The following is a 25,790-nucleotide window of genomic DNA, read 5'->3' as shown; positions in this document are numbered from 1 at the left end:
AGTCTCTTGAAAACCACTGGAGAAGCTAGCACCTTCACCCTGACCAGATCATTACCCAGGAACAGGACCACCCTGTCTACAGGTAAATTAGGGACAATCCCCAGGGTTACCAGTCCTGAAACAAAGCTGCACTCTAGGTATATTCGATATGGAGTCCTGGGCATTTACCTTCCCCAATACTGATGACTAATACTTGAGCGTTCGATGCCCTCTCTGGGGGAGAGTTCATGCATTTTCCCAGCAGGAGGGAATGGGTGGCCCCTTTATCCCAAGTATGGCTTTGGGCTTACTTGCTGCATTCGAGGGGTATTTGGTCACTTTTCCTTAGGATACAAAATCCTGCTATCTCGCAGGGATTTTCTTAAATTTTCCAGCACTCTCTGTGTTGGGCATACTGGGTCTTACTGCCACAGTTAAAGTCACAGCCTGGTCTTCTGTGTTTCCCATCAGGGCCCCATTTCCTGAACTGGTCTGGTGTATCCTGATTAATCCGACAGATTTTCACTGTAACGTCCAGCAGTCAGCTCGGAGGTGATTGTTACAGTGGAAACACACAGGCTTTTGGGCGTCACTCCTGTTCTCAGCATTGTCTGCTCTGGCCTAAGGAGGACCCGTTGTGTTTCCACCTCTCCCTTCTTGCTCATGGCTGTTTTACTTTATTCGTTCATGAGATGTGGGCGACGCTGGCTAGGCCAGCATTTATTACCCATCTGTAATTGCCCTGGAGAAGGAGTTGGTGATCTGTCTTCTTGAACCGCTGCAGTCCATGTCGGGTAGGTACACCCACAGTGCTGTCAGGAAGGGAGTTCCAGGATTTTGATCCAGCGACAGTGAAGGAACAGCGATATAGTTCTAAGTCAGGATGGTGTGTGACTTGGAGGGGAACTTGCAGATGGTACTGTTCCTATGAATTTGCTGCCCTGTCCTTCCAGGTGGTGGAGATCGCGGGTTGGAAGGTGCTGTCTAAGGAGCCTTGGTGCGTTGCTGCAGTGAATCTTGTAGATGGTACATACTGCTGCCTCTGTGCATTTATGGTGGAGGGAGTAAATGTTTGTAGATGGGGTGTGACAATCTGGAGCGTTGCTTTGTCCTGGATGGTGTCGAGCTTCTTGAATGTTGTTGGAGCTGCACACATCCAGGCAAGTGGAGAGTATTCCATCACACTCCTGACTTGTGCCTTGTAGATGGTGGACAGGCTTTGGAGAGTCAGGAGGTGAGTTACTCGCTGCAGAACTCCAAGCCTCTGACCTGTTCTTGTCACCACTGTATTTATATGGTTACTCCACAAGCAAATGGACCGCTGGGTGTAGCACTACCTAGAACTGTACTCCAGGGAGAATGTTGTCACTGAGACTGCCTTCAATGCAGCCCAGTCTCTGCCAGTCATGGTTGAGCTGGACGTACAGCCAACAAAATCGGAATCAGTGATGCCATTGATTCTCTAGCCAGCGGAAAAGCCCCTGGGAAGGACGGAATTACCCCTGAAATCATCAAGACTGCCAAGACTGCTATACTTTCAGCACTCTACGAACTGCTTTGCCTCTGCTGAGATGAGGTAGCAGTCCCACAGGACGTGCGCGATGCCAATATCATCACCCTCTAAAAGAACAAATGTGACCACGGTGACAGCAGCAACTACCGTGGAATCTCCTTGCTGAGCATAGTGGGGAACGTCTTCGCTCGTGTCGCCTTAAACAGGCTCCAGATGCTGGCTGAGCGTGTCTATCCTGAGGCACAGTGTGGCTTTCCAGCAAAGAGATCCAACATTAACATGCTATTCTCCCTTCGCCAGCTACAGCAGGAATGCCGTGAACAACAGATGCCCCTCTACGGTGTTTTCATTGATCTCACCAAAGCCTTTGACCTCGTCAGCAGACGTGGTCTCTTCAGACTATTAGAAAAGATTGGATGCCCACCAAAGCTACTAAGTATCATCACCTCATTCCATGACAATATGAAAGGTAAAATTCAGCATAGCGGGGCCTCATTAGAACCCTTTACTTTCCTGAATGGCGTGAAACAAGGCTGTGTTCTCGCACCTACACTGTTTGGGATTTTCTTCTCCCTGCTGCTCTCACATGCGTTCAAGTCTTCAGAAGAAGGAATTTTCCTCCACACAAGATCAGGGGGCAGGTTGTTAAACCTTGCCCGTCTTAGAGCGAAGTCCAAAGTCCGAAAAGTCCTCATCAGGGAACTCCTCTTTCCTGAAGACGCTGCATTAACATCTTATACTGAAGAGTGTCTGCAGAGACTCATCGACAGGTTTGCAGCTGTCTGCAATGAATTTGGCCCAATCATCAGCCTCAAGAAAACGAATATAATGGGACAGGACATCAGAAATGCTCCATCCATCAATATCGGCGACCATACTCTGGAAGTGGTTCAAGAGTTCACCTAACTAGGCTCAACTATCACCAGTAACCTGTCTCTCGATGCAGAATTAAACAAGCGCATGGGAAAGGCATCCACTGCTATGTCCAGACTGGCCAAGAGAGTGTGGGAAAATGGCGCACTGACACGGAACACAAAAGTCCAAGTGTATCAGGCCTGTGTCGTCAGTACCTTGCTCTATGGCAGCGAGACCTGGACAATGTATGTCTGTCAAGAGCGACGTCTCAATTCATTCCATCTTCACTGCCTCCGGAGAATCCTTGGCATCAGGTGGCAGGACCGTATCTCCACCACAGAAGTCCTCGAGGCGGCCAACATCCCCAGCATATACTAAGCCAGCGGCGCCTGAGATGGCTTGGCCCTGTGACCCACATGGAAGATGGCAGGATTCCCAAGGACACATTGTGCAGCAAACTCGTCACTGGTACCAGACCCACCGGCCGTTCATGTCTCCACTTTAAAGACGTCTGCAAACGCGACATGACGTCCTGTGACATTGATCACAGGTCGTGGGAGTCAGTTGCCAGCGATCGCCAGAGCTGGTGGGCAGCCATAAAGGCGCGGCTAAAGTGTGGTGAGTCGAAGAGACTTAGCAGTTGGCAGGAAAAAAGACAGAAGTGCAAGGAGAGGGCCAACTATGTAACAGCACCGACAACCAATTTTATCTGCTGCACCTGTGGAAGAGTTTGTCACTCTAGAATTGGCCTTTATAGCCATTCCAGGCGTTGTTTCACAAACCACTGACCACCTCCAGGCACTTATCCATTGTCTCAGAGACAAGGAGGCCAAAGAAGGAGTTCAGTTGCTGGTCCGTGGTAACCCCAGGATGTTGATAGTGGGGGATTCAGTGATGGTAATGCAAATGTATGTCAAGGGGAGATGGTTAGATTCTCTCTTGTTGGAGATGATCATTGCCCAGCACTTGTGTGGCGCGAATGTTACTTGCCACTTAGCAGCTCAAGCCTGGATATTGTCCTAGTGTTGCTTGTTTTCTACACGGACTGCTTCAGTATTTGAGGAGTCACCAATGGTGCTGAACATTGTGCAATAATCAGCGAACATCCCCACTTCTGACCTTATGATTGAAGGAAGGTCATTGATGAAGCAGCTGAAGACGGTTGGGCCAAGGACACTACCCTGAGGAACTCCTGCAGTGATGTCCTGGAGCTCAGATGATTGACCTCCAACTCTAATCCTGTTATATTTTTCAGGTTCACGTGCAAAATGGTTGGCACATGGTTTAGGATTTCGGCTTTCCTAGCTTTTGGATGGATAGTAATCCCTTACTGCTCAGTTCTGTACAGAAATGTAGTTAGGCCACACTTACAATATTGCGTGCAATTCTGGTCGCCACACTACCAGAAGGACGTGGAGGCTTTGGAGAGGGTACAGATGAGGTTTACCAGGATGTTGCCTGGTCTGGAGGGCATTAGCTATGAAGAGAGGTTGGATAAACTCGGATTGTTTTCACTGGAACGACGGAGGTGGAGGGGCGACATGATAGATGTTTTCAAAGTTATGAGTGGCATGGACAGAGTGGATAGTCAGAAGCTTTTTCCCAGGGTGGAAGAGTCAGTTACTAGGGGACATAGGTTTAAGGTGAGTGGGGCAAAGTTTAGAGGGGATGTGCGAGGCAAGTTCTTTACACAGAGGGTGGTGAGTGTCTGGAACTTGCTGCCGGGGGAGGTGGTGGAAGCAGGTACGATAGCGACGTTTAAGAGGCATCTTGACAAATACATGAATGGGATGGGAATAGAGGGATATGGTCCCTGGAAGTGCAGAAGGTTTTAGTTTAGGCAGGCATCAAGATCGGCGCAGGGTTGGAGGGCCGAATCGCCTGTTCCTGTGCTATACTGTATTTTGTACAATCCTCAACTCTTCAACGAATAGGGCATTTAACCTGCCCCAAGTTACTTCACTCTGGGTTAGGAAGGTACTGCCTCAAATGTGGACATTTTAATACTCCAGCAGTGAAAAACCCATTAAAACTTTATTGAAGTTTTTGAAGTTTTGCTAGGGAACCATTTGGTTCCCCATTCCCAATTTCCCAACTGTCTTTGGTTTTTGATCCCAGATGCGAGCCCCAAATTTATGTTACACTTCAGGTGAGGAGGGGTCGAAAGGCTCCCGTCTTGTCGCTCTCCTTGTTCGATGCCACAGGCTTTATTCCTTTTTAAATAGTGCATGTGTTTACCAATTCAGTGAGTGTTTAATACTTCAAGTGCTAGGATCATAAAAGAATCAATCAGGCAGGTTTTCTTTAGTTTAAACAAGAAAGAGGTTATTTTATTGTACTGAAAATCAAATACCGATTGAAGTAAAATAGTAAACTCTGCTTCAACTTTCATACACACACACACACACACACACACACACACACACACACACACACACACACACACACACACACACACACATCACACGGACACACAAATAGGTTACAGAGTGATGGAGAATAGTTTGGGTTGGATTAGAGTCCAGAAGAAATAAAACTAATGTACAGTTTGTGGGGTCTTGTAATTCATTTTTCCTCTGACTGAATTCATGGTTCCAAAGTCTCTGCCTGGTAGAAGTGGACATGCAGCTGGTCCGCCTGGTTCAGGGGTTTCTTGGAGACAGTAATGCTCAGTGGCTTTCTTCCTCGGTCTCTGTAGCAATGGTGGACTTGGATGTTCTGCAGTCACAGACAGATTACAACATTTACAATGTTACCTGGGGAGAGAAAGAGAGCGTAAGACAGCCCAACCAGGGTCTTGCATGGGTTAGCTTGCAAAGCTTGTCTGCTGTGTGTAACAAAAAGTTACAAGTTTACATAGACTGGGGTAGGGGGGAGGGAGGCTGTCACATGGTCTATCAGTACCTTTCTTCCTTTAATGAGTTTCAAAGTCTAAGAATCCCAAGTCTCTCTCAAATTATATTGTAAATGTTTCTCCTGCAGGTACGTCTCCGCGAGTAAATGCTGCAAGATGGCTTTGAATGTCTTGCTAATGAGGGTGATCCCAGATAATCTACTCAATTGTTCAAAACATTGTCGTGGGTGGGAGCTTTGAAGACATACATCTCCACTTCGATGTCCTGGAATGTGAGGTATTTCAATGCAAATTGTGGTGGCCATCTTGACTACCAGCTTTTTAAATGTTAAATGCAGGATTCCAGCTTTCCAATTTCAAAGTTTAATGTTGGTTTCCAACCAGTGAATTAAAAATTCTCATTCAGCATAGCATGTTTTCTTGGCAGGAGGTATTAGAAAGGCGTGCTGCACTTCAAGATGTTAATACAAAAAGAATCCTGGTTGCTGTGGGAAATAAGAGTGGAAATTGTGAAGGAACGAACCATAGTTTTCCTTACACACAGGGATGGTGCCAAAGGACTGGAGAATTGTAAATGTTACACCATTGTCCTAAAAAGAGTGTAAGGACAAGCCCAGCAAATAGAGGACAGCCAGTTAAACCACGGTGCTGGGAAAGCTTTTAAAACAATAATCCAAAACAAAATTAACTGACTGGGACAAATGTGGATGAATTTAGCCTCACCAAAGCCTTGTTTCAATGCAGCAAGACACCCTTTCTCCTGTATTTCAATCCTCTCGCTATGAAGGCCAACATACCCGGGGACTGCTGGGTAGGGGAAAACTATTTATTTGGGCAGTTTTAAAATCTTTGTCTTTTGCGAGGAGCAGCCTTGATAGAACGGGGTGCGGAGCGGACTTTCAGCTGAGCGGTCAATTTCAGTAAGTTACAAGTTAATCCCTTTTTTGTTTCGGAGGACCGGGGACTGCTGGGTAGGGGAAAACTATTTATTTGGGCAGTTTTAAAATCTTTGTCTTTTGCGAGGAGCAGCCTTGATAGAACGGGGTGCGGAGCGGACTTTCAGCTGAGCGGTCAATTTCAGTAAGTTACAAGTTAATCCCTTTTTTGTTTCGGAGGACCGGGGACTGCTGGGTAGGGGAAAACTATTTATTTGGGCAGTGGCAGTACCCGAGACACTACACGTGTAGTGTCTCCCACCCACCCTCCTCCTCTAACCAAAAAAAAAAGGACTCTAGGGTGTTGATAAGGTAAGCTTTTTATTTAAAACTTCAGTCCGTCGGATTGCTAAGCGAACAAGTTTTGACTTTTTTTTTTTCGTTTGGTTTTTCAGTAGATTTATTGGGAATCTAGAATAGTGGGAATGGAGGTAAAGGCAGTTGTATGTTCCTCCTGCAGAATGTGGGAGGTAGGGGTCGCCAAGAGTGTCCCTGCTGACTGCATCTGTGGGAAGTGCACCCAACTCCAGCTCCTCGCAGACCGTGTTAGGGAACTGGAGCTGGAGCTGGATGAACTTCGGATCATTCGGGAGGCGGAGGGGATTATTGACAGGAGTTATAGGGAGGCAGTCACACCTCAGGTAAAAGAAGTAGGTAGATGGGTTACCGTCAGGGGAAGGAAAGGGAACCAGCAGGCAGTGCAGGGATCCCCTGTGGCCGTTTCCCTCAACAACAGGTATACCGTTTTGGATACTGTTGGGGGGGACGACTTACCAGGGGTAAGCAATGGGGTGCAGGTCTCTGGCACAGAGTCTGTCCCTGTTGCTCAGAAGGGAAAAGGGAAGAGGAGCAGAGCATTAGTCATTGGGGACTCCATAGTTAGGGGAACAGATAGGAGGTTCTGTGGGAACGAGAGAGACTCACGGTTGGTGTGTTGCCTCCCAGGTGCCAGGGTACGTGATGTCTCCGATCGTGTTTTTGGGATCCTTAATGGGGAGGGGGAGCACCCCCAAGTCGTGGTCCACATAGGCACCAACGACATAGGTAGGAAGAGAGATGGGGATTTAAGGCAGAAATTCAGGGAGCTAGGGTGGAAGCTTAGAGCGAGAACAACCAGAGTTGTTATCTCTGGGTTGTTGCCTGTGCCACGTGCTAGCGAAGAGAGGAATAGGGAGAGAGAGGAGTTGAACACGTGGCTGCAGGGATAGTGTAGGAGGGAGGGTTTTGGTTTCCTGGATAATTGGGGCTCTTTCTGGGGTAGGTGGGACCTCTACAAACAGGATGGTCTTCACCTGAACCAGAGGGGTACCAATATCCTGGGGGGGAGATTTGTTAGTGCTCTTCGGGGGGGTTTAAACTAAATCAGCAGGGGAATGGGAACCTAAATTGCAGTGCCAGTGTACAGGCTGTTGAGAGTAGTGAGGTAGGGGATAAGGTTACAGGGACGCAAGAGGGCACTGGCAAGCAAGAACTTGGTTTAAAGTGTGTCTACTTCAACGCCAGGAGCATCCGGAATAAGGTGGGTGAGCTTGCAGCATGGGTTGGTAGCTGGGATCCTGATGTTGTGGCCATTTCGGAGACATGGGTAGAGCAGGGGCAGGAATGGATGTTGCAGGTTCCGGGATTTAGATGTTTCAGAAAGAACAGAGAAGAGGGTAAAAGAGGGGGGGGGTGTGGCATTGTTAATCAAGGAGAGTATTACAGCGGCATAAAGGACGTTTGAGGACTCGTCTACTGAGGTAGTATGGGCCGAGGTTAGAAACAGGAGAGGAGAGGTCACCCTGTTGGGAGTTTTCTATAGACCTCCGAATAGTTCCAGAGATGTAGAGGAAAGGATAGCGAAGATGATTCTCGACAGGAGCGAGAGTAACAGGGTAGTGGTTATGGGGGACTTTAACTTTCCAAATATTGACTGGAAATACTATAGTTCGAGTACTTTAGATGGGTCTGTTTTTGTCCAGTGTGTGCAGGAGGGTTTTCTGACACAGTATGTGGACAGGCCAACCAGGGGCGATGCCACATTGGATTTGGTACTGGGTAATGAACCCGGCCAGGTGTTCGATTTAGATGTAGGTGAGCACTTTGGCGATAGTGATCACAATTCGGTTAGGTTTACCTTAGCGATGGGCAGGGACAGGTATATACCGCAGGGCAAGAATTATAGCTGGGGGAAAGGAAATTATGACGCGATTAGGCAAGATTTAGGATGTGTAGGATGGGGAAGGAAACTGCAGGGGATGGGCACAAACGAAATGTGGAGCTTATTCAAGGAGCAGCTAATGCGTGTCCTTGATAAGTATGTACCTGTCAGGCAGGGAGGAAGTTGTCGAGCAAGGGAGCCGTGGTTTACTCAAGAAGTTGAAGCGCTTGTCAAGAGGAAGAGGGCGGCTTATGTTAGGATGAGACGTGAAGGCTCAGTTAGGGCGCTTGAGAGTTACAAGCTAGCCAGGAAGGATCTAAAGGGAGGGCTAAGAAGAGCAAGGAGAGGCCACGAGAAGTCATTGGCGGATAGGATCAAAGAAAACCCTAAGGCTTTCTATAGGTATATCAGGAATAAACGAATGATAAGAGTTAGAACAGGGCCAATCAAGGATAGTAGTGGGAAGTTGTGTGCGGAATCAGAGGAGATAGGGGAAGCGTTAAATGAATATTTTTCGTCAGTATTTACAGTAGAGAAAGAAAATGTTGCCGAGGAGATTACTGAGATACAGCCTACTAGGCTAGATGGGATTGAGATTCACAAGGAGGAGGTGTTAGCAATTTTGGAAAGAGTGAAAATAGATAAGTCCCCTGGGCCAGATGGGATTTATCCTAGGATTCTCTGGGAAGCCAGGGAGGAGATTGCAGAGCCGTTGTTGTTGATCTTCAAGTCGTCATTGTCGACAGGAGTAGTGCCGGAGGACTGGAGGATAGCAAATGTTGTCCCCTTGTTCAAGAAGGAGAGTAGAGACAGCCCTGGTAATTATAGACCTGTGAGCCTTACTTCGGTTGTGGGTAAAATGTTGGAAAAGGTTATAAGAGACAGGATTTATAATCATCTTGAAAAGAATAAGTTCATTTGCGATAGTCAGCACGGTTTTGTGAAAGGTAGGTCGTGCCTCACAAACCTTATTGAGTTTTTCGAGAAGGTGACCAAACAGGTGGATGAGGGTAAAGCCGTGGATGTGGTGTATATGGATTTCAGTAAGGCGTTTGATAAGGATCCCCACGGTAGGCTATTGCAGAAAATACGCAAGTATGGGGTTGAAGGTGATTTAGAGCTTTGGATCAGAAATTGGCTAGCTGAAAGAAGACAGAGGGTGGTGGTTGATGGCAAATGTTCATCCTGGAGTTTAGTTACTAGTGGTGTACCGCAAGGTTCTGTTTTGGGGCCACTGCTGTTTGTCATTTTTATAAACGACCTGGATGAGGGTGCAGAAGGGTGGGTTAGTAAATTTGCGGATGACACGAAGGTCGGTGGATTTGTGGATAGTGTCGAAGGGTGTTGTAGGGTACAGAGGGACATAGATAGGCTGCAGAGCTGGGCTGAGAGATGGCAAATGGAGTTTAATGCGGAGAAGTGTGAGGTGATTCACTTTGGAAGGAGTAACAGCAATGCAGAGTACTGGGCTAATGGGAAGATTCTTGGTAGTGTAGATGAGCAGAGAGATCTTGGTATCCAGGTACATAAATCCCTGAAAGTTGCTACCCAGGTTAATAGGGCTGTTAAGAAGGCATATGGTGTGTTAGCCTTTAATAGTAAGGGGATCGAGTTTCAGAGCCACGGGGTCATGATGCAGCTGTACAAAACTCTGGTGAGGCCGCACCTGGAGTATTGCGTGCAGTTCTGGTCACCGCATTATAGGAAGGATGTCGAGGCTTTGGAGAGGGTGCAGAGGAGATTTACTAGGATGTTGCCTGGTATGGAAGGAAGATCTTACGAGGAAAGGCTGAGGGACTTGGGGTTGTTTTCGTTAGAGAGAAGGAGGAGGAGAGGTGACTTAATAGAGACATACAAGATAATCAGAGGGTTAGATAGGGTGGATAGTGAGAGTCTTTTCCTCGGATGAGGATGGCAAACACGAGGGGACATAGCTTTAAGTTGAGGGGTGAAAGATATAGGACAGATGTCAGAGGTAGTTTCTTTACGCAGAGAGTAGTAGGGGCGTGGAACGCCCTGCCTGCAACAGTAGTAGACTCGCCAACTTTAAGGGCATTTAAGTGGTCATTGGATAGACATATGGATGTAAATGGAATAGTGTAGGTCAGATGATCGGCGCAACATCGAGGGCCGAAGGGCCTGTACTGCGCTGTAATATTCTAATTCTAATTCTAATTCGAATACCATTTTCCTCCTTAACTGCCTGCTGAACCTGCATGTTTACTTTCAGCAACTGGTGCACAAGGACACCCAGGTCTCACTGCACCTCCCCCTCTCCAAAGTTATCGTCGTTCAGACAATCTGCCTTTCTGTTTTTGACACCAAAGTGGATAACTTCACATTTATCCACATGATACTGCATCTACCATGTATTTCCCACTCACTCAACCTGTCCACATCACACTGGAGCTTCTCTGCATCCTCCTCACAGCTCACCCTCCCACCCAGCTTTGTGTCATCTGCAAACTTGGATATATTACATTTGCTCTTACTGTTTGTTTCCTGTCTGCCAACTAGTTCTCTATCCATGTCAGTACCATACCCCCAATCCCATGGGATTTAACCTTTGCACGCTAATCTCCTGTGTGGGACCTTATTGAAAGCCTTATTAAAATCCAAATACAACACATCCACTCGTTCCCTCTTATCTATTCTATTAGTTACATCCTCAAAAATTCCAGTAGATTTGCCAAGCATGATTTCCCTTTCCTAAATCCATGCTGACTGTGTCCGATCCTGTCACTGTTTCCCAAGTGCTCTGTTATTACATATTTTATAATGGACTCTAGCATTTTCCCCACTACTGATGTCAGGATAACCCCTCTATAATTCACTGTTGTCTCTTTACCTCTTTTTTTAAAATAGTGAGGTTACATTGTCTACCCTCCAATCCATTGTAACTGTTCCAGGATAGAATTTTGAAGACTGACCAGCAATGCATCTACTATTTCTGGAGTCACTTGCTTAAGTGATCAGACCCACCGGCCGTCCATGTCTCCGTTATAAAGACGTCTGCAAACGCGACATGAAATCGTGTGACATTGATCACAAGTCGTGGGAGTCAGTTGCCAGCATTCGCCAGAGCTGGCGGGCAGCCATAAAGACAGGGCTAAATTGTGGCGAGTCGAAGAGACTTAGTAGTTGGCAGGAAAAAAGACAGAGGCGCAAGGGGAGAGCCAACTGTGCAACAGCCCCAACAAACAAATTTCTCTGCAGCACCTGTGGAAGAGCCTGTCACTCCAGAATTGGCCTTTATAGCCACTCCAGGCGCTGCTTCACAAACCACTGACCACCTCCAGGCGCGTATCCATTGTCTCTCGAGATAAGGAGGCCCAAAAGAAAAAGAAAGAACTTGCTTAAGTACTTTGGAATGTAGATTATCAGGCCCTGGGGATTTATCAGCCTTCAATCCCATCAATTTACCCAACACCATTTCCCTATTAATACTGATTTGTGTCCTCATTTGAGAAGAAAGAACCAAAGTATGTATTTAATTGTTCTGCCATTTCTTTGTTCCCTATTACTTCCAAACAGCATTTGATGAAGTGTCACTTAACAGGCTTGTCGATAAAGATAAAGCCCATGGAATAAAAGGGACAAAGTTGTCTGCATGACAGGAAGCAGAGAGAGGGGGTGAAAGGTTGTTGTTAGAACTGGAGGAAGTTTCCCCCAGGGGTCGTTACTAGGTCTGTAACTTTTCATGATCTATTTTAGCCACTTGGACTTGAGTGTAGATTAGAGATACAGCACTGAAACAGGCCCTTCGGCCCACCGAGTCTGTGCCGACCATCAACCACCCATTTATACTAATCCTACACTAATCCCATATTCCGACCACATCCCCACCTGTCCCTATATTTCCCTACCACCTACCTATACTAGGGGCAATTGCTAATGGCCAATTTACCTATCAACCTGCAAGTCTTTGGCATGTGGGAGGAAACCAGAGCACACGGAGGAAACCCACGCAGACACAGGGAGAACTTGCAAACTCCACACAGGCAATACCTAGAATTGAACCCGGGTTGCTGGAGCTGTGAGGCTGCGGTGCCAACCACTGCGCCACTGTGCCGCCCTGTAAATAGCACAATTGTAAATTTTACACTTGCCACAAAACCTGGAAGTGTATTGCACAATGAGGATGATATTGACAGACATCAAGTGGATATAGACAGACTGATGGAATGGACGTACACATGGTAGATAAACATTAACAGAAACGCAAAATGATACATTTTTCATAGGATGGACAGGAGAGGCAATGGAAAATAAAGGGTGTAATTTTAATGGGGGTGCAGCAGAAGTTTGGATGCATGTGAATAATTCTATGGCAGGGCATGCAGATAAGATTGTTAAAAATGACATGCTGTGTGACTGTTACAAAGACAAACTATCCCTCCTTGTCTTTCACAGACGTACTGGAGCCTGTTACAATGTTGGTGTCTTCCTCCCACACCTCTCCACAGTCGTCCAGCCAGAAGGAACTACTATTACCTTCTTATTATTTCATGGTAAGTGGGCGCCGCTGCCTGGGCCAGCATTCATTGCCCATCGCTAATTGCTCTTGAGAAGGTGGTGGTGAGCTGCCTTCTTGATCCAACTGGTGCAGGTACACCCACAGTGCTGTTAGGAAGGGATTTCCAGGATTTTGACCCAGTGAGAGTGAAGGAACAGCGATATAGTTCCAAGTCCGGATGATGTGTGACTTGGAGGGGAACTTGCAGTGGTGATGTTCCCATGCATCACTGCCCTTGTCCTTCTTTGTGGTAGAGGTCGCGGGTTTGGAAGGTACTGTTTAAGGAGCCTTGGTGCGTTGCTGCAGTGCATCTTGTAGATGGTACACACTGCTGCCCCTGTGTGCTGGTGCTGGAGGGAGTCAATGACACGCCAACTACAATCAATCAATCAAGCAGGGCTGCTTTGTCCTGGATGGTGTTGAGTTCCTGGAATGCTGTTGGAGCTTCACCCATCCAGGCAAGTGGGGAGTATTCCATCGCACTCCTGATTTGTGCCTTATAGATGGTGGAAAGGCTTTGGGGAGTCAGGAAATGAGTTACTCGCCTCAGGATTCCTAGCCTCTGACCTGTTGTAGCTGCAATTCAGCTTCTGTTCAATAATAACCCCTAGAATGTTGATAGTAGAGGATTCAGTGATGATAACGCCATTGACTGTCAAGGGGAGATGGTTAGATTCTCTCTTATTGGAAATGTTCGTGTCCTGGCACTTTTGCAGCATGAATGCGACTTGCCACATATCAGTTTTGGGTGCATCTTGGTTTGCAAGTACGTAGTTCCTTGGAAGTGGCAACACAGGTAGACAGCGTGGTGAAGAAGCCATTTGGCTTGCCTTCATAGGTCGAGGCATTGAGTACAAGAGTTGGGACGTTATGTTACAGTTATACATAACGTTGGTTGGGCCGCATTTGGAGTACTGTGTGCAGTTCTGGTCGCTGCACTACAGTAAAGATGTGATGAAGCTAGAGAGGGTTCAGAAATGATTCACAAGGATGTTGCCTTGTTTGGAGGGCTTGAGTTATAGATAGAGATTGGATAGGCTGGGTCTGTTTTCCCTGGAGCGAAGGAGGCTGAGAGGGGACATGTTAGAGGTATATAAAATTCTGAGAGGCATAGATAAAGTAGTTGGCCAGAGTCTGCTTCCATGGTGGGGGCGACTAAATCTAGACGGCATAGAATTAAGGTGAGAGGGACGAGGTTTAAAGGGGATCAAAGGGGTAAATTTTTCACACAAAGAATAGTGGGTATCTGGAATGAGCTGCCTGAGGAGGTGGTGGAGGCAGGAACAGTAGCGACAGTTAAGAGGCATCTGGACAGGTACTTGAATGAGCAAGGCATAGTAAGATATGGAATTAATGCAGGCAGGTGGAATTAGTATAGATAGGCATCATGGGGTGACTAAATCTGAGGGGGGAGCTGATAGAAGTATAAAAAATTATGAGGTGCATAGATAGGAAGAAACTTTTTTTTTCCCCCTTGGCGCAAGTGTCAATAGCCAGGGGGTAGAGATTTACAGGAAGGGGCAGGAGATTTAGAGGGGAATTGAGTAAAACAAATTCACCCAGAGGGTGGTTGGAATCTGGACCACACTGCCTGAAGGGATGGTAGAGGCAGGAACCCTCATAACATTTAAAAAGTATTTGGAGAAGCACTTGAAATACCATAGCATACAAGGCTATGGGCCAAGTGCCAGAAAATGTGATTAGAATGGATAGGTGCTTGATGGCCAGCATGGATATGATGGGCCGAAGGGTCTGTCTATAGTCTGTATAACTCTATGGCTGTACAAAATGAGTGGAGTTGAAGGAGAAGTTGATCAATGTGTGAACAATTTCAGCCAGGCAGAGGAGGGTGGTAGTGGATGGGGACTGGATGGGCCTCTGTTCAAGGAAGAAGCAGAGAACCCTAAGACCGTCCTGGTGGGGGATGGAAGGTGCAGATACATTGGACGTCCATCATGAAGAGGAACTGGAAAAAATTCAAAATGACGTAGTGCGTCCGAAGAGTCACGGATGTAGGTGGAAAGAAACTGGACGAGGGGAGAAAAATACGACTCAAGATAGGAAGTAATAAGTTCAAGTGGGGCAGGAACAGGCTGAAACAATGAGTCTGCTGGGATTGTCCTGTTTGTGGATTTTAGGAAGGAGGTAGAAGTGGGTTGCCCGTGGTTGTGGGACTGTGAGGTTGGAAGCTGTAGCGGGAAGATCTCCAGAGGAGATGAGCTCAGTTACAGTCCTGTGGACAGCAGCTTGATGTTCGCTGATGGGTTCATGGTCGAGAGGGAAGTAGGAAGAAGTGTCTGAGAGTTGATGCTGAGCCTCTGCAAGGTAGCAGTCGGTACGCTGGACAACAACAGCACCATCCTTGTCTGCAGGTTTGATCACAATGTCGGGATTAGACTTGAGAGAACGGAGTGCAGCAAGTTCAGAGGGGGACAGATTAGAGTGAGTGAGGGGAGCAGAGAAATTGTGATGGCCGATGTTTCACCGACATTTCTCAATGAAACGATCAAAAGTGGTTAAGAGGCCAGAGGGAGGGGTCCAGGTGGAGGGAATATACTTGAGCTGGGTGAGTGGGTCCACTAGTCGGGGTGGGTGTAGGACTCCTGGTCAAGGAAGTGAGGCAGGAGGTGATATGATGGAAAAGAGATCAACAGCATGCCGAGCGTGAATTTAATTAAGGTGGGAGTGTAAGGGGATATAACTGAGTCCTTTGCTAGGTACAGATCATTCGGTGACAGAGGGGGGGAGGTGCACCTGTTTAAGAATAAGGGATCACCCATTTAATACAGCGATGAGGAGACATTGTTTCATCTCAAAGGGTCGAGAGTCTTTGGAATTCTCTTCCTCAAACGGCAGTGGAAGCAGAGAATTTGAAATTTTTTAATGCAGAACTGGATAGATTTTTGATCAGCAAGGGAGTGAAAGGTTACCGGGGGTAGATGGAAATGTGAAATAATCAGTTCAGCCAGGAACTTATTGAATGGTGGAGCAGGCTCGAAGGGCCGAGTGGCCTACTCCTGCTCCTACTTCGTGTGTTCATATATAAATATATGTTGTTGTTGTTATTGATGGCTTTGGAACAGCTCTGTATACTCACCCCAGCCTGAAAAACAATCTATTTTCTGTGCCTTAGCCAATTGGATGTTCACACAACCACTTTGATCATTGGGTTCAGTTTTCCGAAGAAGTCGATTAAATCGCTCTTGATCAAACACCTTCTGAAAGTTTATATACATAACACCAGCTGTACAACCCTCATCAATCCCCTATATTACTCCATCAAATAAATCCTTCAAGCTTGTTAGATACAATTATGTCTTTAACATGTTCATGGTAGTTGACATTTATAAACCCTTGTTTTTCAAAACAGCAGGTATCTGTATCCTGGTTGATGGTTGAAATTTCCCCACCAGGGACGTTAAACTGACTGGTCAGTAAATACAGGGCTTAGTCCATATCTCCTTTTTTTAAACAATGTCTAACATTTACAACCATCCAGTCTCCTGTCATCACTCCAATATCCAAGAAGTATTGGAAGCTCCTGGCCAGTGCCTCTGTTATTTGCACCTTTCCTTCCCTCAACAACTCTCATACATCCCATGCAGACCATGTAAATGTTCTGCTTTATTGTGGTACAAAAAGGGTTGGATTGAAAGGGGTTAACTGAACCTGTTTGTTCAGTGACTGTAATTAATGTAATCCATGGACTCTAATTGCGTCACTGGAGGGTTTCCTTCTTCTATTAATACAGGACTCCTTTTAATGTGTTCTTCCATCATGTCTGCAGGAGCATCACCCCCGCACTAACAGGGATCAGTGGCTCCAGTGAGATGGAGAGGATAGATCAGAATCTGAGAACAATAGATTGGAATGTTACAAAAATGGACAGGAGTTTATCCCATTGGTTTGATTATCTTACTGCGGATGATTATTGGATAACATTGGCGCATCGGATCCACTGGGCACTGATGCTGATTCAACACATTTATTATCCCATCCTCGCTATTGTTGGTGTCCCTGGTAAGTCTCTCTATCCAGCTATTAATTCTAGAAACCATGATTAACTGTTTTACTGTTCTTAACAACGACCACCTTCAAAATATCGTCCTCCATGTGAGCCCATTTGCTGCATAAACTCTGGTCTGTGTCTTTGTCAAATCTACTATTCCAATGCTGTCCTGGTTACTCTCCCTGTTACAAACCACCATAAACCACAGTCTGTACAAAACTCTGCTGTCTATATCCTAATTCATACTAAATCTCATTCATGCAACATCCCTGAACTCAGTGACCTACATTGTTTTTTGTAGGATAGTATACAAAAAGAAATAAATGGGGTGTGGATGAAAGGTACCACAATAATTATGGGTGAGTTTAATCTACATGTAGATTGGGCAAATCAGATTGGCAAAGGTAGCCTAAACAATTATCACATTGAGTGTATTCAGGACAGTTCCTTAGAGCAGCACGTTCTGCAGTCAACCAGAGAGGATAATGTTCAATGAGACAGGATTAATGAAGAACCTCCTAAAAAAGGAGTCTTTAGACGACAATTATCATAACATGATAGCATTTCAATGTTCAGATTGAAGGGAAAACTGTGGGTCTAAGACTAGTTTTAAAAAAAAAACCTAAATAAAGGTAATTATAAGGATATGAAGGCATAGGTGGCAAAAGTGAACTTGGAAACTAGGTTAAAAGGTAGTACAGTAGAGATGCAGTGGCAGATTTTTAAGGAGATACTTACTAACTCTCAGCAAAGATGTATCTCAATGAGAAAGAAAGGCTCTTGCAGAAGGTTGCATCATACGCCGCAAAATAATGAAGTTAAGGATAATATTGAATTGAAAGAAACACGACAAATCTGCAAAGATTGTTGGTGGGTGAGAAGATTGGACAGATTTTAAGAACCAGCAATCAATGATAAAAAAGAGGGAAAGGTAGAGTGTGGGAGAAAGCCAACTAGTAATCTAAAAATAGAGGATAAGAGTTTATACAAGTATTTAAATAGGAAAATAGAAACTAAAATTAGTGTTAGTCCTCTAGAAAGTGAGTTTGCAGAATTAATAATGAGAAACAAGGACATGGTGGAGGTGTTGAACAGCTATTTTCTGTCTGTTTTCATTGTAGAAGACATAGCAAACCTTCCAAATATACCTAAATCAAGAGGCAAAAGGAAGTGAGGAACTTAAAACAATCACTATGACCAGAGAAAAGAGGATACTGGGAAAACTATCACACCTAAAGGCTGATAGGACCCACCATCCGTGGATAACGAAAACAGCTAAAGATAGTATCAAACTTAAAGATAAAGCATTTAGCGGTGCAAAGATGGGTGGCAGGGCAGAAGATTAGACAGAATATAAAAATCAGCAAAGAACAACTAAAGATTGATAAGGAAGGAAACATTAGAGTACGAGGGAAAGCTGGCTAGAAATATAAAGACAGATAGGAAGAGTCTCTATAGATATTTAAAGAAGAAAAGAGTTAACAAAGTGAGCATTAGTCGGACAGAAAGTGAGTCAGCGAAATTAATAATGGAAAACAAGGAGATAGCAGATGAATTGAGCAGATATTTTGCATTAATCGTCACTATTGAGGATGCAAGTAACATCCCAGTATTAGCTGTAATTCAGGAAATGGAAGGGAGGGAGGGAGAAACCCAAGAAAATTACAATCACCAGGGAAGTGATACTGAACAAATTGTTGGAGCTGTGGAATGACAGTCCCCTGATCCTGAAGAGTGACTAGTGAGATAGTCGATGCGCTGGTTTTGATTTTTCAAAAATCCCTAGATTCAGAGAAGGTTTAATTCGATTGGTAAATAACGAACTCCTTTATTCAAAAAGGGAGAGAGACAGAAAGCAGGAAACTACAGGCCAGTTAGCTTAACATCTCTCTTAGGAACAATGTTAGAAGCTATTATTAGATATGTAATAGAGCATTTAGAAAAAGTCAAGGTAATCAGGCAGAATCAACATGGTTTTCTGAAAGGGGAAATCATGTTTAACCAATTTATTGGAGTTCTTTGAAGAAGTAACATGTGCTGTGGATAATGGGGAACTGGTGGATGTACTGTACTTAGATTTCCAGAAGGAATTTGATAGAGTGCCACATCAAAGGTTATTGTGAAAAAGAAAATATCATGGTGTAGGGAGTAGTATATTGTCATAGATAGAAGATTGGCTAGCTAACAGGAAATAGAGAGTAGGCATAAATGGGTCATTTTCTGGTTGGTAAGATGTAATGAGTGGTGTGCCACAGGGATCAATGCTGGTGACACAACGTTTTATAATTTATATAAATGACTTGGATGAAGGGACTGAAGGTATGGTTGCTAAATTTGCTGATGAAACAAAGAGAGGTCGGAAGGTAAGTTGTGAAGAGGATATAAGGAGGCTACAAAGGGATATAGATAGGTTATGTGAGTGGGCAAAGATCTGGAAAACGGAGTATCATGTGGGAATCGTGAAATTTCCCATTTTGGCAGGAAGAATAAAAAAGAAGTGTATTATATAAATGGTGAGATTGCAGAACTCTGAGATGCACAGGGATCTGGGTGTCCTAGTGCATAAATCAAAAAAGGTTAGTATGCAGGTACAGCACGTAATTAGGAAAGCTAATAGAATGTTACCATTTATTGCAAGGGGAATTGAATACAAAAGTAAGGAGGTCTTGCTACAGTTATACAGGTAATTGGTGAGACCACATCTGGAGGACCGACTATTGTATTGATCTCCTTAGTTAGGGAAGGATGTAAATGCGTTGGAAGCAGTTCAGGGAAGGTTTGCGAGACTAATACCTGGCATGGGCGAGTTGTCATATGAAGAAAGGGTGGGCAGGCCAGGGTTGTACCTGCTGGAGTTTAGAAGAGTAAGAGGTGACTTGATTGACACATAAAAGATCCTGAGGGGTCTTGACAGGGTGGATGTGGAAATGATGTTTGTTCTTGTTGGAGAATCTAGAACTCGGGGTCACTGTTTAAAAATAAGGGTTGCCCATTTAAGACAGAGATGAGGAGATTTTTTTTCTGAGGGTCATGAATCTTTGGAACACTTTTCCTCAAAAGGCGGTGGAAGCAGAGTCTTTGAATATTTTTAAATCAGAGGTAGATAGATTGTTGATAAGCAAGGAGGTGGAAGGTTAGTGGGAGAAGCTGGGATTGTGCAGCCGAGGTTACAATCAGATCAACCATGATCTTATTTAATGGCGTAGCAGGCTCGAGGGCCCGTGTGACCTACTCCAGCTCCTACCTTGCATATTTGTCTGTCCAGTCCAGTCCCCAGGACCAGAAGGCCTGCGTCCAGGGGTCCTAAGGTAAGTATGGTCGATAAATGTGCTGACGACATCAAGATGGGACGGAAAGTACGTGGTCAAGATGAGGTAAAGTGTTTGCAAAGGGATACAAATAGGTTCAGTGAGGTCGCAAAACTTTGGCGGATGGAGTACAATGTGGTAAGATGTGAACTTGTTCACTTTGGCCGGAAGAATAGAAAAGCAGTATACTATTTAAATGTAGAGAGATTGAAGAACTCGGTGGTACAGAGGGATCTGGGTGTCTGGGTACATGAATCTGAAAGAGTTAGTATACAGGGACAGCAAGTGATTCGGAAGGCAAACGGAATGTTAACGTTTATTGCAAAGGGAATCGAGTATCAAAGTGGGGAAGTTTTACTGCAGCTGTGCAGGGTCTTGGTGAGACCACATCTGGAATATTGTGTACAGTTTTGGTCTCCTTATTTGATCAAAATGAAATTATTGCATAAGAAGCAGGTCAGCAAAAGTTAACTTGACTCATTCCCTGAATGAAGGGGTTATATTATGAAGACATTTTTTAACGGTTTGGAGTTTAGAAGAATGAGATGTGTCTTATTGAAGCTTATCAGATCCTGAGGGGACTTGATAGAGTGGATACCGGGAGGATGTTTCCATTGTGGGGGAGACTGGAACAAGGGGATAAAGTTTAAAAATAACAGATCAGTCATGTCCTTATTCGAATGGTGGAGCAGGCTCAACGGGTCTAATGGACTCCTCCTGCTCCTCAGTTCTATCTTCATATGTCCAAAAACACCTCAATTTTAATATTCTCACTCTTGTGATCAAATCCCTCCATGTCCTCACCCCTCTGATTATCCCAATCCCCTGTCCATTTCCAATATTCCTGAAACTTGTTCATCTTAAAGTCTTTTTATAATTCCCTTTTTAAACAGAGTTTCTTTCCCTCTGTCTCTCTCCCTGACCACACATTTCATCTCTCCAGCTCTACTGGTGCTGTGGAAGTTTGGATCCATAGAATAGTGTGGGCTGCAGTGCCGGTCACATCCAGTACATTGCACAGGACACCCATGCTGGCCGGGGTGATAGCGTGGGTGTAACGTGTGTGTGTCTGTAGTATGAGGAGGGGTCTGAATATGCTGTTCATCAGCCATTCCCACAACTGTGACGTACGTCTTTGAAACTTGACCTGGACATGTCCACTGACCGCCTGTGTTAGTCACTCTCAGCTGAACATGCATTCAGCAGCACGAGGAAATCCCTATAATGTTATTTCAAAGGACCAGGCATCCAACTTACAGGTGAGGGGCTTTTGACTTACTTCTGCTCGTATAAAGTTGGTGGAGGTGCTGTGGATGATTTTCTGGAGGTTGTGTTGTGAGCTGCTGCAGGCATTCAGGGAGGACAGAGGATTTGGTGACCCAACACTGGACCAGGTATGGGGACTGTAGTTACTGTGTCTCTGGGTCTACTGTAGCTACTGTGTCTCTGCAACAAATGGAGCAGAGGCTGCAGAGAGGGGAAGCTCTGTAAAGAGGGAGGAGGAGGGGTCTCTTCCCTACCCAGCCCGGGTTTTCCAAGCACTAAAGAGCAGTGGTCCTAATACCGAGCCCTGGGGAACACCACTGCATACTCCCATCGAGTCTGAACAACAACCTTTCACCACTTCTCTCTGTTTACTGTGCATTAGACAATGTTATATCCAAACTGTCACTGTCCCTTTAATCCATAGGGTTCAATTTTCCTAACATGTCTATTGAATGTGACTTCATGAAACACCTTTTGAAAGTCCATATCTATAACTTCAATGACAGGCAGATTGGTGAGGACGAGGTCAAATATATTTTTCACTCTGGTTGGTTACCTCACCGCCTGCTCCAGACTCAGTCTGGCAGCCACGTCCTTTCGGACTCTGCCAGCTCAGTCAGTACTGATGCTACCGAGTCACTCTTGGTGATGGATATTAAATTCCCTTACCCAGGGTACATTCAGTGTCCCTGCTACCCTTAGTACTTCCTCCAAATGGTGTTCAACATGGAGGAGTACTGACACATCAGCTGAGGGAGGGCGGTAGTTGGAAATCAGCAGGAGGTTTCCTTCCCCATGTTTGACCTGATGCCATGAGACTTCATGGGGTCCTGAATCAAGGGTCTGTCCTGTTTCTGGGGTGTAGACATACCTTGGAATGGGAATGCTTGTGTCTGGGACATTATAAGATATAATTCGGTGAGGATGAATTTGTTTTCTGCAACTTGACTAGTCTATGCGACTGTTCTGCCAATTTTTGCACAAGCCTCCAGTTGTTACCAAGGAAGACTTTGCAGGGTCGACAGGGCTGAGTTTGCCTTTGTCGTTTTTGGTGCCTAGGTCGATACCAGGTGGTCCATCCAGTTTCATTGCTTTATTTGGCTTTTCTACAACCGAGCAGCTTACTCCTCCATTTCATAAACAACCACATTGCTGTGGGTCTTGAGTCACATGTAGGCCAGACCAGATTAGGATGGCAGATTTTCTTCCATAAGGGACATGAGTGAACCAGATGAATTTTTACAACAATTGACAATGTTTTCATGGTCACCATTAGAATAGATATTTTAATTTCAGAATTTTACTAATTGAATTCAAATTTCACCATCTGCCGTGGTGGGACTTGAACCCATGTCCCCAGAGCATTAGCCTGGGCGTCTGGGCCACTAGTCCAGTGGCATTGCTACTCCACCGTCACCTCCCTGTGGTTCAGTTTCGGGGGTGGGGCAGAGCTTTAACACTGGTATAATTCCCTCAAAGCCCCTCTTCACAGCTTCTAACCCTTCACTAATTCTGGTATTTCCTGACGGTAAATCGTTTTGGTCCAGGATTTGTTCTAATTTTCTCCACATCTAATGTACAGTGTCAATGCCTCCTGTTCCCAGAGTAACTGATTGTACAGGATGCAACTATTCTCCTGACAAACTTCAATTTCCTTCTGTAACCTATCTATCTGTTCCTTCAATTGGTTGTGTTTGTTTTATTTAACTGTGATGTGCACAGATGATCCCCATTGTCCAACTTATCCCAGCACTTTATTTTAGCTAAAAGTTGCATTTCTGGATGTTCTCATAAATTCTCCTGAGGATGAAATCGTAAACCACACTGGACTTCTCCAAAATTCTTAGGAAGTCAGTTATTCCAGGTGCGACTGTTTTTCTCTGTCAGGAAACTGATCAACTATTCCCTGTGATATACCAACAACATTATGCATCTGACTTTATTTCTTCCAAGTTCTCTCAAGGTTCCATCCTCGCTGTTAGCAATGATCACACACATTTCACCGAGTATAAACTCTCTCCCTCTCTCTCTGTCTCAAAGTTTCCTACCCGGTCCCAGTGATGATCACTCATGCCCAACTGAGATTATAATTTCTCACAAACCCAAGTAAACCAGGCCTCTGAACCCAATCTCTGTGATCCCTCTCCTAGACCTCTGTAAGATCAGATCATGTGTCACAGATCATCCAAAAGTAGGTCGAGGAGACACAAGCAGTTTATTGCGGATTGACAGTTCAAATACAAAACAAAATCAGAACAGATAGTGTAGGCATCTGACCTGTGACAGGTGAGAATGGTTTGTTATCCTCGATTGGATAGATGGAATGGCATGATCTCTGCTGTCTGACCTGTGACAGGTGAGAATGTTTTTTTTATCCTGGATTGGATGGGTGGAATCTTATATTATCATATTATAGTATTCTATTCTGGGGATGTGAGTATCACTGAGAAGGCCAGCATTCGGTCCCCATCCCAAATTGCCCTTGAGTTGCCCTTTGCTTTTTTACAGGTGTACCGAAAACTGACTGGACCTGACCAGCATGCATTGTGCAGGCCAAAAGGGTGTATCTGAGATAAAGTAACCTGTTAACAGCTACAAGCTGCTTTACAGATTAACAGAGTTACTCGTGGAAGAAAACACTTTTAGTCTGAGTGATGTTTGAAAAATAAACAGAACGGTGATACATATCACATCAAAACTAATTAAGAGACCTACTTCAAAGTTCTATTTCACTTTGATGCCAATTTAGAACTTCACAAAGGTTTTGCATACACAAAACCCTGCAGACATGTATTTTATTTTTTTATTTTATCTTTATGTAGAGATACAGCACCGAAACAGGCCCTTCGGCCCACCGCGTCTGTGCCGACCAACAACCACCCATTTATACTAACCCTACAGTAATCCCATATTCCCTAACACCTCCCTACACTAGGGGCAATTTACAATGGCCAATTTACCTATCACCTGCATGTCTTTGGATGTGGGAGGAAACCAGAGCACCCAGCGAAAGCCCACACAGACACAGGGAAAACTTGCAAACTCCGCACAGGCAGTACCCAGAATCTAACACGAGCCCCAGGAGCTGGGAGGCTGCGGTGCTTACCACTGCGCCACCCCATGTTGGACATGTTGTCTGGAAACACAAAGAAAAGAGATTGGCGTGACTGAATATGTTTTAAAATGTTAATTCAGCTGGTCTAAGTTTTACAAACTGTCATTGATTGATGATGCCAGTGCCTGTCTTCTTAGAAATGAGAATAAACTAGAAATTCTCTAAGAAACAGTTTGTAAGACATCAGGAATGCAAGGGATTTGGATTCTTTCATTGTCCTGTGGTTTAAAATATGTATGTAACCAGGAAGGAAAGCTGCTATTGGTTTTACTGATATCAGTCCCGGGGCATCTGTAACATCCACAAGGGGTGATGAAATTACTGAAGGAAATGTAAACACATGCTCACCATCAAGGCAGTCTCTTGTATCACAGTTTGAACAAAGAATTAGACATCTCATTGGACAACTGTAGCTTACGGTGGATTTTAATAGGGCAGTGTGATCTTATCAATGAAACATCCAGCCCACCTTGGTATGAAAGGTGTAAAGATTATTGTAAATGGTGATTCAGTGATAAGGTCGAGGAGCTTGGTCAGTTACTGAACGAATAGCACAAATCCTTGTAACATGTTTGTGACTAATGAGTGTATTGCTAACAGGTGCATTGTGAATGGGTATTTTGTATAATTGTTAACTAGTAGTATTCCTACTCAATCTCGTAGAGTCATTGGTGCTCAATTTGAGCTTTGAGTGCTGTACCGTTATTTCCTGTCATTCTCATGTTCGAACCACAGAGTAACCAATCAAAAAATCACAATTTATAAACAACAATTGTTTAGATATGTGGATATGAGGCTTCACATTTTCATTCCCAGGAATGTCGACACAAAGACCTGTGTCCAGAGTTATGTCCTTGACCAGTTAACGACCCCTATGAAAAACTCTGGAATACAATTCCTGCCTCTTTGTTGTCCATTCATAATTATCCTTAACAACTGAGTGACTTGCTAGGCTATTGCAGAGGACAGTTAACAATGAACCTTGTTAACATTGAGTTACATGTCGACCAGATTAGGTAAGGATGGCAGATCTCCTTCCCTAAAAGACATTAGTGAATCAGATAGATTGTTATAAAAATCAATTATAGTTTCATGCAACATTACTGAGTTCAGCTTTCAATTCCAGATTTGATGTTATTGATTAATTGAATGTATTAATTAAATTCCACCAGCTGTCACTGCCTCTCCACCTCACGTTCCTCCCAGAAGACACTACTGAAAACCTTCCTCTATGACCAATCTGTTGGTCATCTGACCTCATAATCTCCTGTTGTTTCACGTGTCATACTTTCCTTTATAA

General features: G+C 44.8%; 1 long non-coding RNA gene across 1 annotated transcript; it reads left to right on the top strand.

Moving 5' to 3' along the window:
* Window positions 1–25,790, top strand: LOC137366374 (uncharacterized). The gene is made up of 5 exons (XR_010973347.1): window positions 1–82; window positions 5,330–5,478; window positions 12,690–12,787; window positions 16,580–16,812; window positions 25,663–25,790. It is a non-coding gene; the product is annotated as an uncharacterized lncRNA (long non-coding RNA).

The sequence above is a fragment of the Heterodontus francisci genome, unplaced genomic scaffold, assembly GCF_036365525.1.
Source record: "Heterodontus francisci isolate sHetFra1 unplaced genomic scaffold, sHetFra1.hap1 HAP1_SCAFFOLD_1314, whole genome shotgun sequence".
Taxonomy (NCBI): Eukaryota; Metazoa; Chordata; class Chondrichthyes; order Heterodontiformes; family Heterodontidae; genus Heterodontus; species Heterodontus francisci.
Note: the sequence above shows the minus strand (reverse complement) of the source record. Positions and strands in the feature narration are given on the sequence as shown.